Source organism: Dermochelys coriacea, chromosome 11, assembly GCF_009764565.3.
Source record: "Dermochelys coriacea isolate rDerCor1 chromosome 11, rDerCor1.pri.v4, whole genome shotgun sequence".
Taxonomy (NCBI): domain Eukaryota; kingdom Metazoa; phylum Chordata; order Testudines; family Dermochelyidae; genus Dermochelys; species Dermochelys coriacea.
In genome coordinates, this window is record NC_050078.2 from 63,765,111 (window position 1) to 63,781,986 (window position 16,876).

The following is a 16,876-nucleotide window of genomic DNA, read 5'->3' on the forward strand; positions in this document are numbered from 1 at the left end:
ATGTATGGAATTGCTGTAGTTGCTACAGGTATGTTATGGGATCAAGAATAATAGAAGTGGTCAGCATGACTATGAACAGGAAGGGAGATGGCCATGAGACAATCTCTGTTAAAGTGTGGCCTAGTTGTGAATAAAACATGAGAACCTTTACAACAGTATCTAAAAATAAGAGTTTAGGGGGAAAGAGCCATTGCAATTTGAAATATAGCATTGTGCCTACAGTACATGCTACGTGCCAGAACTAAGAACTTACATGCCCTATCTACTAAGTACTTACATGCCCTCACAAGCACTAGTGAATTTGACCTCACAAGGGAAGTAACATTATCCCCAAGGGAACTGAGGCACAGAGAGATTTCAGGTTTCAGAGTAGCAACAGTGTTAGTCTGTATCTGCAAAAAGAAAAGGAGGACTTGTGACAACGTAGAGACTAACAAATTTATTTGAGCATAAGCTTTTCTGAGCTACAGCTCACTTCATCCGATGAAGTGAGCTGTAGCTCAGGAAAGCTTATGCTCAAATAAATTTGTTAGTCTCTACGTTGTCACAAGTCCTCCTTTTTTTAATAGAGATTTCAATGACTAGGTCACACAAGAAGCCCTATGATAGAACTAGGAATTAAACCCAGAGTGCCAGTTCAGTATCCAAAGCACAAGACCCTTCTCTCTTTTTTAAACATAACCACTAACCACTCAATTGCAGTGGAAGGAGAGAGCCACAACATCCCTCTTCTGAGAATATATCCCTACCCTGAGAAGAGGTTATGCTATATTACAGCAAGTCCTGCTCACCCCACTCTTACCGTCCATTATGGGGAAACTGGACCCACCTGGAAAGCAGCTGCAGTTTCTAGATGGTTTGCCAGATCAGAGCCAGTAAGCATACGTTAGAGAGACACACAGCATGTGAATTCACATCCATACCATCCCAACAGGAAATCCCACACTCCAGGGTGCAGGGTGTGCCAGAGATCCAACTAATCCACTCACCAGCTGACAAAGCCCAGCTGTGGAGTGCTAAATGAACCTACTTAGATTACTGCACAGTGGCATGCACATGAATGATTATTTCAAACAGGTTGGGAGTGCCTTCCATTCATCCTAGAGCTCCAGCAATCCCTTCTTTGGATCACAGCCACTATACCTACACTCCCTCCTGATGGAGCTACCCGCTGTTTAATTTTTCAGCACCTGAGTACAAAATCAGCTAACTGCTGTGATGTCAATATTCTGATCAAGTGTGATGGACAGTGCAGGAAATGTTTTCCCGTGACTCTCTAGGTGATGGGTGAGAGGCATATAGTCCTTTTGCTTTACAATTGGTTGGTGTCCAAGCAATGGAATAGGATTTTGTTTATCACTTATATAAGCATTACATTGCTTTGAGCACAGTCTCTTTTCTCATGATTACACCTGTTCAATGAACGGGTGCTTTCACATTATAGAGACCCTCTTGCTATGGGGAGCAGACGAGCCTTATATCTAGGGTCCATGTATTGTACAAGGCCCCAGGACATCCATCAAGAACAGAGGTTTCTTTCATACTTTTTTTTTTATCAATCATCATCTTCCAGGAGGACTAGAGATTTACTCAGCCCCCAAACCTAGCATGGCACTGGGAGCTTTCCCAGCCACTGAAGAGCATGGCTGGTGCAAGGATATTTTGCGCCCTAGGTGAAATTTCTACCTTGGGCCCCCGACAACCTCCAAAAACTAGTAAACTTAGCATTATAAACAGCCTGTCAGTACGGGTAACAGCTGTTGTCAGGGGCAGCGAGTTATATACACTCATGGTGCCCGGGCTCCAGCAATATTCAGGACCCATGGACCCGGCTCCACCAATGTTTGGGGCCCCCGATCCCGTCTGCCACCTCCCCTGAACGTCCCCCAGCGCCCACTTGCTGCCCCCACTCACCTCCCCTGGCCCCAGAGCCAGCAACTCACGCTGACTCTGCTCTGCCGGCTCCCCGCATCAATTGCTGCCGCAGGGTCCTAGTGCCGCCCATTCTCTAATGGCAGGGCAGGTTGCCCTTACCCTGCCCTTCCGTCCTAGCCCTGAGCCTCTCCAACGCCCCAAACCCCTCATCCCCAGCCCCAGCCAGAGCCCTCATCCCCCCACACCCTAACCCTCTTCCCCAGCCCTGATCCCCCTCCCACACCCCAAAACTCTCATCCTCAGCCCTCATCCCCTCCCCTCCTATCCCCAAACTCCCTCCCAGAACCTGCACCCCTCCTCCTTCCCACACACCCCTCCTGCCCCAAACTCCCTCCCAGAGCCTGCACCCCTCACCCCCTCCTAAACCCTCACCTCCTTCCCCAGCCCAGAGCCTGCACCCAAACTCCCTCCCAAAGCCTGCACCCCTCATCCCCTCCTGCACCCCTGCCCCAGCCCGGAGCCTGCACCCAAACTCCATCCCAGAGCCTGCACCCCTCACCCCCTCCTGCACCCCCACCCCTTGCCCCAGCCCAGAGCCTACACCCAAACTGTGTCCCAGAGCCTGCACCCCTCATCCCCTCCTGTACCCCTGCCCCAGCTCGGAGCCTACACCAAGCACCCAAACTCCATCCCAGAGCCTGCACCCTACACCCCTCCTGCAACCTAATCCCCAGCCCAGGGTCTGCACCCCAGACCTCCTCCCCCCATCCAAACTCCCTCCCAGAGCCGTAGGCAGGCAGGAGTTTGGGGGGGCAGGTTCTGGGCACCACCAAATTTTTTACAAACCTGCCACCCCTGCTGTTGTAATGTTTCTTTTTTACCTTTAAGGCATTTCAATTGTTTGCCATTGCCTCTAATGGTGTCCCATTCAAAGCCTTACTAACCTGCAACGCTAAACAATTGAGCCTTGCATTGTAACACCAGCCAGGTTAGGCAGGATAACAAATCCCCCTTGCAGGGCCATTATCCCGGGTGACTAATTTCTACTCCAAGTCTGTTAAGCAGACTTTTAAGGTAAATACATTATTCCTTCAATATTACCCATGCACACATCTCACAAAGATTCTCATTCTTGACAAGTTACCAGCCTTATGTAGATCCCTTCCACGTTCCTCTTTGTGGGTAAGTGCCCTGTAAGACTCGCGTGGGGTGCAGTGAGTTTGTCAGGCCTGTGGTGACAGTGGTTTGTGAAGATCGGGGGGCCTTTGTCAACAGATGCTCATGTCACAGTGAGCTTAGGGTGGCTGACAGTATGGGGCAGGGCACTGAGGCTGGTGGGGCAGGTAACACTCACTGGGCTGGGGGGAGCAGGCAGTGCCGGGATGGGACAGGGGCCGGTACCTGTCAGTCTCCAGCGCTTGGGCCGCGCCAGGGCCAGCAGCCTCTTCACCTCGGAGTCTCCCCTGCTTGCCCGGGGGCCACCCCTCCTCTCAGGCTCCCTGGCTGCTGCCGCCATGGCCGCCAAGGAGGACATGGGCCAGGGGCGCCGTCGCAGAGGACACGCAAAGGGCCGGGCTCAGCTGGGGCCCTGCACCTGCCGGCCGAGAGCAGCAGGAACCAGGCGCCGCTCGGGGGGAACCGGGCGGCCCGAGCCCAGGGAGCCTACGCTCCCCGCCTGCCCCTCGCGTCTCCTCCGTGGCGGTGCCCACCGCCCGCGTCCTCCTGGGTGGCCACGGTGGCAGCGGCTGGGGAGCCTGAGAGGAGGAGCGGCCCCCGGGCAAGCGGGGGAGACTCCAAGGTGAAGAGGCTGCTGGCCCTGGCGTGGCCCAAGCACTGGAGACTGACAGGTATAAGCAATAGTGTAAAACAAAAAAATGTTGGGGCACCATTTCTGGCACCCCCAAATTTTGGCACCCTAGGCAGCCACCTAGTTTGCCTAGTGGTTACACCAGCCCTGTGGAATAGAAAAGATGGACTTGGGGTTAAAGCAGAGAACTAGGCACCAGAAAATCTAGGCCCTGTTCCTGGCTCTGCCACAGGTTTCCTTGGGTATTTCACTTTCCTTCTCACTTAGGGCTCAACTCTGCAGGGTACTGAGCAATTCTAAAGATGGGAGTTCAGGGTGCTGGGCATCCTGCAGGCTAATAATACTTCGCCATCTCCCAGAGATTGTAGGAGGCTGAGTTCATTCACCTGGGATCCTTTGAAGGAAGGAGAGACCGGTGGATAAAATATTACATTGCAAACAGCTGCATTTGCTTGCTGTTCACTAATCACCACTGCTCCCCCTGCTTTGTCATTTGGTAGACTTCAGATGGCGTACAGAGCTTGCAGTGCCATGATCACAATTGTTTTAGGAGATTAATGTTTATAGAAGAGTACACAGAGGTACCAGCTGAGATCAGGGCTTCATTGTGCTAGGCTCTGTACATACACATAGTGAGAAACAGTTCCTGCCCTGCTTATAGTCTAAACAGACCAGACTGATGAAGGATGGCAGTGGAGACAGAAGTGATGCCCAAGGTTACGCAGCAGGTCAGTGGCAGAGATGCAGATAGAATCTGTGCCCCCTAAATGCCAATCTCGTTCCTACAAGACCACGCTGGTTGAACTCAGGGTGAAATGTTTTAAGTATATTCAGGAAGTAGAGGCAACTTTTCTGAAAAGTTCTGGGGGAGGCAAAGCTGTGTCAGCATATAAAATATTACGTTATTATATTGTATCTTGCAAAAGTTGGGAGAGGAAGGTGGAGCACAGAGACCTACGAAAAGTCGGGGGGCGGCAACTGTCCCCCTTGTCCCATAGCAAATGACACCCCTGTTAAGGAGGCTGGTGGACCTCAGTACTGGTGACTATTTAATGTCTATTTACTGGGAAGTACAGGGCAGAGGAACAGGAGTGGGGTTTGGGAGGACAGTGAGGAAAGAATATTTTGAACGAAGGGGAGGAAAAGACAAGAGAAAAGTGAGGAGACAGTGAAGAGGGACAGGGCAAAATGTCAAAGGGAGTCTCCAACTATCTACTTCCTCTCTGTCCCCCTTAATCTTCCTGTGGTCCTAGTAGCAGGCCACAGATCCTGTAAATTAAACAGTGAAAGTTCTTTTCCTCTCATCAGAAAGTACATACGAAACAGAGAAGTAATTGAGAAGTGGGCAATAACCCAGTGCTACAACTCACACACCACTACTCCCCCCTCTCTCTGCGTGTGCTGTCCAGATGTTTTTCAGATGAACTTCACTTGCCAGAGTTAACCTGCCCAAGGGAACAGAATCAGAGTCCAAGCAAAAAAATAAATAAATAAAGAGGAACAACTACTATAGTCTCTGGGACACACCCCGTCCCAGCTCCTTCCACCATTTGGACTCCATCCTTATGCAGGCAAAACCTCACTACTGTCAAGGGGCATTTATATGTAAAACCTGAGCAAAGACCTCAGTATTAAAGGGCCTGCAATAATGAATCCACGAACATTCTGCCTGCTACTACAGGAGCACTCAATGGCTTCAGTCATGCAAAAATATAAGAATTAATGATGTTATCCTTCTGTTCTATTGAAAGGCAAAATGCTCCTCTGGCCAAGGAACCACGAGCAGATGAGCAGGATCCAAGCTAGAAAAAGAGATGAGGAACATTTTCTGTGTGCCTCTCTTCTACCTCTGCAGAAGCCTGGGGGTGAAGCCTGAGAGTCTTGCACCAGAAGGGCAAGGATCTAGCCACATCTACCAGTGCAGGAGAAACAGTCAGAGAGACTAAAAACTGAGGGGAGGTGGTGGTTGGGAATAACGTGTTTGACTAGGAGCTGACTGGTTTGGCAGATGAGTTCTGCAGAAGAGAGGGAGGGGGAAGCAGGTTCAGCGAGAAGCCAAAGGCTGACAAAGAAGGAAAGCTGGCAACTCTGTGGGGAATGAGCTATGAGGGCATTGCAACCCTTTTGGACCATTGCTGCTGATGGGGATGGCAGAGAGCTGCAGTGCCTGAGACTGGATTTACCTGGATTTACCTAACTTTGCAAGCCTGAGCTGCAACAACTGGTGTCGTAGGCATCCCTGTGAGCCCCATCACTGGAGAAAAGTTACATCTGAGTTAGAATTGGTCATTTTGTTTGAGGGATCTTAGTGCAGTAAAGTAAAGCCTCCATATGCCAGTCTGGTGGTGTAAGAGGCTGTATTGGAGCTGTAACTAGACAGGGGAGAATTCTCCCAGTACAGCAGCGTCCTAGGGTTGATGTGGGATCTTATGCTTCATGCCACCCAGCATGTGCCCCAGCAAAAGGGGCATGCTGGGGACAGTGCTGAGGGTATATAATTACAGGAATGGAATAATAGCTCTTTAAAGTAGTTTGAGCCCCCTAGTGACCCTCACTGTCTTCTGTTGCAGAAGCCACCAGAGCTGTGTCAGAGCATAGGGTTGTCAGCTGTCCAGGTTTTCCAACGACTGCCCCTTTTTTGAGGTAGCTGTCCTGGAATATCTGCAAGGATGTTCAATATGCACTGCCAGCTGTCCAGTTTTATGGACTCAGAATCATCCCGCAAGTCCTGATTTTTGTACCTCAGAGGTGGCAACCGTAGCAGTCGTGTACATATGGAGTTAGGCCTGTTATGTAGTCAGTAAACACTGCGCCAGTTGTGGTTCTTTCATATTGCTGTGTTGCAGGATGCTGAAGGCGAAGGCCTTGCCTTCCACCCTCTTCTCCTTTTAGTACGGAGCACAGGGGCAGCCATAATGTAGCCCTGCACTGTTGTGAATTTATTAGCTTCTGAGTGACTGGATTTAAAACAACATGCTCTTGGAGCCAGTGAGTGAAAGTCAGCCAGGTATCTGTTCATTAGAACGAGAAACACATGGCTAAGCTGTTGGCATAGATTCCATATTGTGTAATGAATAAATGGGCTTCTACCAAGAGCAGTACACAGAATACCGCTCTGTAAACAGTAGGTCAGCATTGTCTGGAGGTATAGAATATCCCCATTCTTTAGGTGAAAACAAGAGTAATAATAGATCTAGAAATCCAGGTGGAAAATTTGTTGGCATAGGCAGAAGGGAATGCATAAAGATAAAGATTTTATTATTAGCAAGGACAATTATAACTTCACCTCTCTGAATCAAGCTAGCTAGCTGAAATATGAGTTTCCTAAAATAGTAGTTAATAGCATCCCAGAAATTATTCATTAGCTTGTCAGATCAGAAGCAACAGTGCAGAGTAAAAAGGAGAATCTATACTAGTCAGCATCTTAGTCACGAAGATCATCATTAGTGATTAAAAGCCCCCACCTAGAACTGGGAGGAAATGTATGGCAAGAACCTGACTGACTTCAGTTGCCCACATATATGGATCTAGTTACAGAATTCAGCCTCTCAGGACCAAATCCTCTCAGCTGCAGTGCCAAGCTTGAAAAGGAGGAAGGAAGGAACCCTACCTTCCAGGTCAAAGAATGACAATAGAGGCCACTCCATGCTGGCTATAGAAGCCTCAAAACTACAGTAACCGGTGCTTAAAGTGGTCCGAAAAAGGTGTGTAGGGGGTGACGGACAGGGAATCTCTCAACCTCAGAGCAGAAGCTTTAGTAAAACAATGCTTAAAGTCCACCCCTCAGCAAGGTCTTGGCCCATTGCAAGCACTCCCCTTCCCCCACTTTAAGCACTGTGTAATAGGGTGGCCACCACAAAAGCATCCCCAGGGTGCCTTTGCAGTGCCTTGCACCTGATTCTTCAGGGCTCCTGAGACTATGTGGGATTTGTTTTTCTCCTTCAATCACAGCCCTTGGGGGGGGGTGTCTGGTTTTCTTTATTTACAAAGCTCAAAAAAACAAATGCAAACAAAAAAGGCATTTTCCTAATCACTCACGGAGTCCCCAAGAATCCACAGTCTCCCTCCCTCCCCAACTGCTTCAGGTCTTGTAAGGAACCAGCTGCCGGAGGCTCCTTTCCTGCACCAGGTGTCTCTAGTTGGCTCATTTAGCAAGGCTGCTCTAGTTCTTCAAGTCAGGCAGGCTCCCTCACTCCCTTTGCTCTCACATACCCCTCACCACTCTTAGTGGCCTGTCAGAGCACTCACCACATGGCTCACCATCTTTGTCTGTCCTGGACAGAAGGTCTGAAGTCTGATGGTTTTTGCCGGGACAATGCTGTCCAGGAAAATAAAAGGGCAGGGTACCAATGAGTAACCCAGGCATTTGAATCTCTCATCATCTGGAGCCATCAGAGCACCACCTGGTCAGTGACAAGGAAAAAGGAAGTCCAACACAGATAGCAGTGCCGGGCTTCACTGCCCAGCATTCCTTCTCAAGAACCAATACCACGTTTCACAGTCCAGGAGTTTCCTACTCCTACAGGATAGGATTTTCCTGAGTGTGGAACTTCTAGGACAGTACTGCTCCCAGGACCCAGTGTGGTTCTATCTGGATGGGAACCAGGAAGGGTCTTATGGCATTTCTTGCTGGCAGGTTTGAGGTCTTACCCTACCTGACAAAGTGACACCCTAGATAGTCACACTCCCTCATGGGACATTTTCGCTGCCTATGTCCCAACTGCCTACAGCAATAACATATGATCGGCCCCTCTTGAATGGTCAACAAAGGCCCGCTTGGATCCTGAGGTCTCAAAGCACCTCTGACTGGAGATCTCTAGGAAGGTAGAGGCTCTGTCCCTTGAGGGGGGCCCCAATACCAAGGGCATTGTTCCAAAACAATGCAATCCATCAGGTCACCCATGGGGTCAGCCAGTTGTGGAGCCGTTGGATGACAGCCCCTTTTTAGAAATGGTTCCTCATGAAACTTCCTATCATAGATTTCAGGAATGAGTCCAAGCTAATCCAATATGGCCACCTTCAGGGTAGAGTAAGATTGGGCTTCATCCGTACGCAGGGCCCTGCAAGCATCTTAGGCCTCCCCTAGGGTGATCAGGTGACGGGGAGGTGAGGTGGGCGGATGAGCGAGGTGAGGAGGTGAATGAGGAGGTGAGCAGCAGGCGGGGGCAAGGAGGAGCTCCCGCACCAGAACCTCCCCCTCCCCCCCAGTGCCTTCTGCCTGTCGGCAGGCCCCACTGATCAGCGCCTACCCCTCCCTCTCAGCGCCAACTGCAGATCAGGTGTTTTGTGATGTCAGGAGGCGCTGGGGGAGAGGGCAGAGGAGTGAGGGCGCAGCATGCTCGGGGGAGGGGGCGGAACTGGGCGTGGGAATGGGGCTGGGGTCTCGGCGGAGCCAGAGCGGGAAGCAGCCCCCGGCAGATTAGAAACTTGGCCCCTATGTCCCGGGCCCCGCATCCCTGTAGGGACAGTCCTGGCCAGAGGTAAGCCCACACCCCACCCACCAGCTTGGAGTCCTCTCCTGCACCCCAAGCCCCACATCCCCAGCCCCACCCCAGGGCCCATGCCCCCAGACAGAGTCCTCATCTCCCTGCACCCCAACCCCTGTCTCAAGCCACAGCTCCCTCACACCCTCAACCCCTCATTTCTGGCCCCACCCCAGAGCTCGCAACCTCAGTTAGAGCCCTCATCCCCTCATGCACCTCAACCCCCTGCCCCAACCCAGTGAAAGTGAGTGAGGGTGGGGGAAAGCATTGAGCAAGCCACCGAGGGAGAGGGAAATGTAGTGAGCCGGGGACAGGGCTGCAGGGCAGGGGCATGGCCACGGGGGGATGGGAGGGGCTAGGGTGTTCAGTTTTGTGCAATTAGAAAGTTGGCAACCCTAGCCTCCCATGTAGCTAAAGGGTGAGCAGGGAGGCTCCTCTCCCAGGCCATGGTGGCTGCCACCCGCTCAGATGTCAGGAAGGCTCCCAGGTGAGTAGAGTTAGCTTGGTTAGGATGGGTCCTGGGAGAGCCTCAGCAGGGAACACCCTTGTAGGAGCACCCAGCTAACCTAGCACAAGCAGTTTGGCTTGTATGCTGCTGGGTAGCTAGTAAAGCCTCCTAGAGCAGATGATTTTGCTCCTTCTCTGCCTGTTGCTGCTGTATCATTAATCACAGGACTTCCTCCATGGACTCTCTTGGAGAAGGAAAGGAGTATTTGTGGCACCTTAGAGACTAACAAATTTATTAGAGCATAAGCTTTCGTGAGCTACAGCTCACTCTAAGAATCCCTGCTCAGGTGCCAGGTGTATTGGGGTGGCCACCACCTGAGTGCCCCCTCGTGGCCAGAGGAGCCTCTGCAATGCCCCACCTCTGTTTTCTTCTTCTTCAGGGCTCCTTAAACAAACCCCACACAGTCTTTCTCCTTTCAATCACAGGCCTTCTTGGGAGTCTGGTTTTCTTTATTCACAAAGTTTCAAAAAAAATAACCCAACAAAAAAAATTCTCCAGTAATTTACAGAGTCCCCAGAAATCTGTCCTAATCTGTATCCGGCACTAGCTGCCCTGCTCAAGTGGACTCCCTTGGACATTATCCCAGTCAGTCCCTTTCCTTGCAGAATTCCTTCAACTCTTTTGTAATGAACGAGCTCCTAGAGCAGTGGTCTCCGAACTTTGAGGGTTGTGCCCCCCTTTGCCCCATCCACTGCCCCACTCTGGAGCCAGGGCGGACAGGGGTAAGGGTCCCAAAGCTGGGGGTGGGGCTAGGGAATGTTTCTCAGCACCCTGTAGGGGGGCATGCCCCACAGTTTGGGGACCACAGTCCTAGGGGTTTCTTCCCTGCACCAGGTGTCTCCGGTTGGCTCATTTAGTAAGCGTGTTCCAGGCTTCAAATCTCCTGCAGGCAGCTCCCTCTCTCCCAGTTCTCTCTTACATTAACTCTCTCTCTCTCACAGTAACTTTGATAGGAGCTGTTCCCTATCAGCCCTTCCATGGCTTATGTGGAGGAGGTGGAATTAGGTTGATGGAGATTTACAGTTGTGTAGAAGTGACACTGGATAGATTTAGAGCAGGTTATCAGAGGCTTGCACTTCCTATTTAAGGCAGGTGAAACAATAATGAAGTTAGCTAATCAAAGTAGTTTAAATCCTGAGCAAATGATTAAATATTTACAATGGTCCAGGTATACTTAATCCTACCTCAGTACAGAGGAGATGGACTAGAATACCAGATGACCTCTCAAGGCGCATTCTAGTCCTACATTTCTGTGAATTCTCAAGCCTTTATTTAGCAAGGTATGTAAGCATGAGCGATCTCATTGAAACCTAAGGGCTGAATCCAGCCTGCAGGATTTGACCTATAGAGTTTAGACAATATTCTACAGTTTTCTAAATTTGGTGTGTCCATTTTCTTCCTTTAGCCTGATGATCTTTCTCCTCTCCCCTAAAAGATGTAAACTATTGTAATAATTTTCAAAAGTTATTCAACAATATAACTTTTTTCATTTAAAAAATAAATTCTCCTCTACAGAGTTTATAAAACTTCCTGTTTCCTTTGTTTACATGGTTAGTTCAGGTTTCAGAGTAGCAGCCGTGTTAGTCTGTATTTGCAAAAAGAAAAGGAATACTTGTGGCACCTTAGAGACTAAGAAATTTATTTGAGCGTAAGCTTTCGTGAGCTACAGCTCACTTCATCGGATGCATTTGGTGGAAAATACAGAGGGGAGATTTATATACACACAGAGAGAACATGATGAAACCCATTGTTTCATGTTCTCTGTGTGTGTATATAAATCTCCCCTCTGTATTTTCCACCAAATGCATCCGATGAAGTGAGCTGTAGCTCACGAAAGCTTATGGTTAGTTCAGAGATTCAGTTAATAGGATTCTGGAAGGAATTTAAGTTAAATATAATTGATTTTGTGAAATTTTTGTTTTTATTAGATTTCACTTAGAAAAGCTATGCATGACAATTCTGTGGTTATTGCAAATATAGAAGTAAATCCTACCCTGTACTACTGTATAATGACACTAACAGGCACAAGTCTACTTTGTCTTTCACTGTCTGCTACCCTGAAACACACATTTTCTTGGTCACTTCACCAGAGCAGGACAAGACTTTGCTCATTAATTACTTCCCAATTCTGATGTATGGAATGATCTTATTAATTGATTACCTGACCTCATGAGGATTCTTGATTTCTTTTCTAGAATTATCTCTTCAATAAGGCTTTGGATCAGGCTCATACTGTCAGTGGAAAGATTCTGTTCACTTCAGGGGGCTTTGGGTCAGACCCCATATGCTTATTTCCAGTGAGGTTGAAATTGGTTTAGAGATGTGGCAAATTTGTGCAATCCCTAAACAATTCTAACTCATTAAAGTCAAAACACGAAGCACACAAAGAGCGAGACTGATCCTGATTCTTGTTTACCTTAAGGTTACATTGTACCACTCTGGCAGCATAAATGGGACTTAAAGAGGTGTAAATGAACTTTAGTAGAAAGCTATTAAAAATGTAACTCGCTCCCACTTTCAGATTCCTTGATGCTGCCAGAGTAGTGCAAAGATAACCTTAGTGTAAATGAGAATCAAGCCCTTTCTTCAGAGTAACCTTTTTTAGTCAGCGGGTGTTAACCCATGTTGCTTGTTTATCTTCAGGAATCATATTGGGAAAACTCCATTAGCTCAAGACAGTTAAAATAAACAAACAGAAAAATCCACATACCAATTTGCTTCTGTTGGAAGAAAATAGCTCTGTGATGGATGTAACGTCCACAGCTGAAGGAAGACTGAAGTGCAGAGTGACTTCCCTATAACGGAATAACAGTGTTTAGCAAGAGGAAACTGGAAAACATTTCCAGACTTCTGGACTTGTTTAGAAATATTGGCTGTCTTTATAAACCCAGCATCCCACCAAAAATAAATTCTAGCCATATGAATGAATCACTTTAGGTCACTGTCTGCAGGGAAGTAGAGGGAGTTGCTGTTGAATGGAAATAGTTGCATGTGTAGCATTCATAAAGGAATGTTAAGTAACACACGCTGTTTTCTGATATGCAATGGACGGATTGCACAGTATGTCTTTGGTGTGCATTTCGGTTCATAGAAAGTAATATTAAATGAGCAGAAAAGCACTACAATGAGGTTAAATCATACATTCTAATTATTTACTGAAAATAGGTAAACCTCAACTGGTAGACAGCATGTTCTAGTAGATAGACCACCAGGAGGGGACTCAGGTGAGCTGGGTTCTTTTCCTGGCTCTGTCACTGGCCTGCTGGGTGGCTTTGGGCAAATCACTTCACCTCCCTGTGGCTTAGTTTCCCCATCTGTAAAATAGGCAAAATTATACTGAGCTTCTTTGTAAAGCACTTTAAGATCTATTGATGAAAAGTGCTGTGTTTTATAAGAGCTAGGTGGCATAATTAAAAGTCAGTGTGCAATCCCACTTGACACCAGCTGAGAACCAGGTCTCCTATTGTTACACAAAAACATCCAAACACAACTCACCAGTAGACGCTTCCTGTTAATATTAGCATTAATACTAGGACACATCTTGAAGCCCTTATTTATTTCTTAATCACTCTTTACTCAGGCAAAACTCCCATGGGGTAATGGGAATTCTACTTGAGAAAGAAACGAATAAGAAATAAGGACTTCAGGATTTGGCTCCTTTAGTTGCACCCTCTGTGTCATTGAAACATTTCCTCCTTTCTCTGTGAAGTCAACGATAGATGTGCCTTGTAGATATGCCTCCTTTAATAGGCGTTCTTTTATTCTGGAAGTGTTTGAATGGGAAAACATAGGTCTAGTTGTGTAGCAGATCTCTTCAGTCTTCTGCTTGGAGTCGCACATAGCATGTCTGTGGGATACAATGCCAAATTTGGTTATTGTAAGGCATATAGTTCAAGGGCCAGATTCTTGTTCCTGCTCCAATTCCCTCTGTGCTGCTTCAGCAGTGCAAATGGAGAATTAAAGCTGCCTTACTCAGACAACTGAAGATTCTCCCAGTATAAGGGAAACCTTGGCTGGTGTAAAGCCAGTGTTCTCATGGTAGGAAGCATTCTGGGGTATGTCAGAGTGCAATACTGTTTCAGTCAGCATAAGTTAGAGCAGCCCTGCGACTGCCCTAGTCAAGGTAGATAAAATTGGATTTTAACAAATATATTTAAATTAGAGTTTTTAAAAAATAAATCTAGTTAAAATTAATTTTGGAATAGATAACCTATGCTAAGGCCTAAACTAATCATCTATTAACATCATTTAAATTAAAATTTAAAAATATTAAGTGGTACTTGTTTTCAGCCAAGTTTCAAAATTAAACCACTGAACTGGTGGAAGTTGCTGGCTAAGCACCTGGAATCAGAGTTTACTCAAGTGCTAAACCAGTTTTTGACAGCTGACACATCTTCTGTAGGTGCAGAGAGTATATTTTCTTCATTTCAATTTATTCAACTAGTTCAGTTCAGTGACTAGTTCATTCAGAATTAAAAAACTGCCTGGGAGTTGAAAATACTAGAAAGCTTGTTTTCCTCTTCCAATCTTTGAATAAAAACTATATGTGAATGGATGAGATCTACTAGTTCTAAAATCTTGACAAGGTGACCAGAAACAATCAGTTCAATTCACTAACTACAGATACTACTTCCTTTGTTTAATATATCAGTTAGTTTTAAATGCAAAACATGATTTCATAAACTTTTTCTCTTATGTATTCAGCATAGTTAAAGTAGTTTTGTTTAATAAAAAATTAAATGCTGTTTTTATGCATTGTAATTTAATTTGAATTTTCATTAAAATAGAGCTTGATACAAATTGCAAGTACATTAATCACCATCTAGTAAATATGAAATATATTGTCCACCATTTCCTAACATAATAAAAAAGGTAAAAATTAAGAATCTGAATAAATCTACATTAAGCTCTATAATAGCTTAAATAAATGTATATAGATACACTATATCTTCCTGCTTAGCAAAAAGAAGCACCAAATTTAGTATAAAGGCTATATTTAATTGCCAGTCAACATGTATTAATGGTTACCAACCAACCAACCAACCAACCAACCAACGAGAATTAACCTTTCTTTAGGAAAATAACTACAAAGTATAAATGCAAAACACAATTAAATTTGATTATATTAGTTCAAGGTTTCCTCCTTGCTAGTTTAAATCACGATTTTAAATCGATCCACCATGGCTTTAATATGTACCTGGAGTGTGATTTGGCCCCCATCTACTTCCAAGATCAAAGGAGGAGTAAAGGTGGTTTACAGTCATTTTTCCAACCACTGTATTGAGCGGGTGCACAATACAGTTAAGGATCCAGCCTGTAGTTAAGTGTATACAAACTTTAAAAGAAAAGAGGATTTTTTTTAAATAGTGATCCAATATACTCAGATTTTCTATCACATCACTTGAAATCAAAGGGATATTTGCCCATACTTAGAACTCACTGCCAAGCAATAGCCAGATTTGGCACAGTATATCCAAACACATAGGATGTGTCCTCATTTGACATCTTGGAAGCAAAATAATCAGTGTGTGTGAGGACAGAATTTGGCCCTGATTCTGGCAGAATACAATCTATTTTATTCACAGTCTGGGGGTTCGTGGGATCCTTTTAGAGGTAAACAAGCATCTTAACCATCTATAACTTCCATTGACTTCAGCTGAAATCTCAAGAGCCCAGTGAATATAGGACTGGGCCCCAAGGCTTTACTTCTGTACCCAGACCTAGTGAGAAAAGCATGGAGAATCTGCATTATTTTGGCATTTCATTATGGTTTCATGCAACTCATTAATTGCTGCTAGCATTTCTACAGTGTGACTATTGGATAATGTTATAACAGTTTAAAACAAAGTTAATGAAAAGCCCCGTTCTTCATTTGCTTTCTTGTCCTCTCCTGTTATTGCTGGGAAGTTCTTTTACTTTGCCATGTCATTGTGTTTCTTTGGTGAAGCAGGATCAGTTAATGAGGCGTTGGGGCTTTTATTATACATAATAGTAAGAGTGGCATTATGCCAGGACTATTTTGATCAATTAAACGCATTCATGAGCAACACAACTCATGGAAATTTTTTGGAAGGGAGAGAAATACTTTGGGTTGTATGTGATGAGGAAACGACAAAGGGGATTATTTTCATGCAAATTACAGATCTGGGCTGTTCCATAGTGAATAAGATGGTTATATTGAAAGGCAAATGAGTTTTAATGGCACCATCAATGCTTTAGTTTAAAAAAAATCATTTTATTTATTACACATTTCAAAATAAAATGCAGCACAGAAGACATGGGAGCTAAGATGAATGGAGAAACAACCCTTCTGAAGGAGATACTTAACGAGTGTTAGCCAAAGTACAGATTATAGTTGAGAAGTCAGGTAAAACAGATACTCATCAGGATTACTAACTATTCTCAGGTAGTCCTAACAATTTTTTCCCATTGTGGGGATTACTGATTTTAGGGAAATGCTTATTCTTATTTGCAAAAACTCATATAATATTTTCTAAATTAAAGCACACCACCTGCCAAATTCAATGGAGATTAAATCAATTCAGTTGTATCAGGAATGGATTTGGCCCAATGAATTTAAATCTAAACTCTTATCTTTATGAACTGAACTCTTTTAAAAAGATGCTTCATTTTTGCAGGGCTAATTTTAGCCATGCAAGACAATAAAACAAATTATTTTTAAAATCTCTATGTTGCTTTATGACTCCTGCAATGTCTGTTCTACTGTCCTAAGAATTCGGATGTTGGTTCTTGACTTTTATATCCACCCTGGAAAGGTAGACTTTAACTATCTAATAACCTGGGAAAGGATAATATCCTCTTTCTGAGAAATGAAGCAAAGTACTACTTCAGGTCAGCTCTCTGAATAAAGTAGTCATATTTTTTAGTGCTTAACTGTTCTTTATGTACCCTACTCAGCAACTATCTGAGTGACACCATCTTTGGCATGGTCCAATGACACATTTAATCTAAAACATCTGCTTAATGGAATGTTAAGGGTCATTTAGGCAGGTCCACTCCCTTCCACCCACATCAGTATTAGAATTATGGGTATTTTTAAATCCAATATGTTGGAGAAGCTACAATTCTCTCTCTCTATGATATAAGTTGACTTTTCAGATCTAACACACACACTTATAAATAAAGTTCTCTCTCTCTCTCTCTCTCTCTATATACCCTCTGATATGGTTTGGTGGGATTTTT

The 16,876-nt window shown here is 45.6% G+C and overlaps 1 protein-coding gene and 1 long non-coding RNA gene across 5 annotated transcripts in view; both read right to left on the reverse strand.

Moving 5' to 3' along the window:
• The window catches only part of LOC122458187, a 23,601-nt gene extending 23,518 nt beyond the window's left edge, over positions 1-83 (reverse strand). Inside the window, exon 1 of the long non-coding RNA XR_006278093.1 lies at positions 71-83. This is a non-coding gene — a long non-coding RNA (uncharacterized LOC122458187). The remainder of the gene's footprint in view (positions 1-70) is intronic.
• The window catches only part of CMKLR2 (chemerin chemokine-like receptor 2), a 26,856-nt gene extending 11,867 nt beyond the window's left edge, over positions 1-14,989 (reverse strand). The window contains exons 1-2 of one of the 4 annotated variants that reach the window (XM_043505632.1): positions 14,871-14,989; positions 12,384-12,468 (exon numbers count right to left, since the gene is read on the reverse strand). The gene's annotated coding sequence lies outside the window, so the exon portion shown is untranslated. Of the gene's footprint in view, positions 1-829; positions 974-1,914; positions 2,126-12,383; positions 12,764-14,870 lie in introns of those variants that run through there. The other 3 variants (XM_038422258.2, XM_043505633.1, XM_038422257.2) reach the window with 3 other exon arrangements.
• Between the last annotated feature and the right edge of the window lie 1,887 nt (positions 14,990-16,876).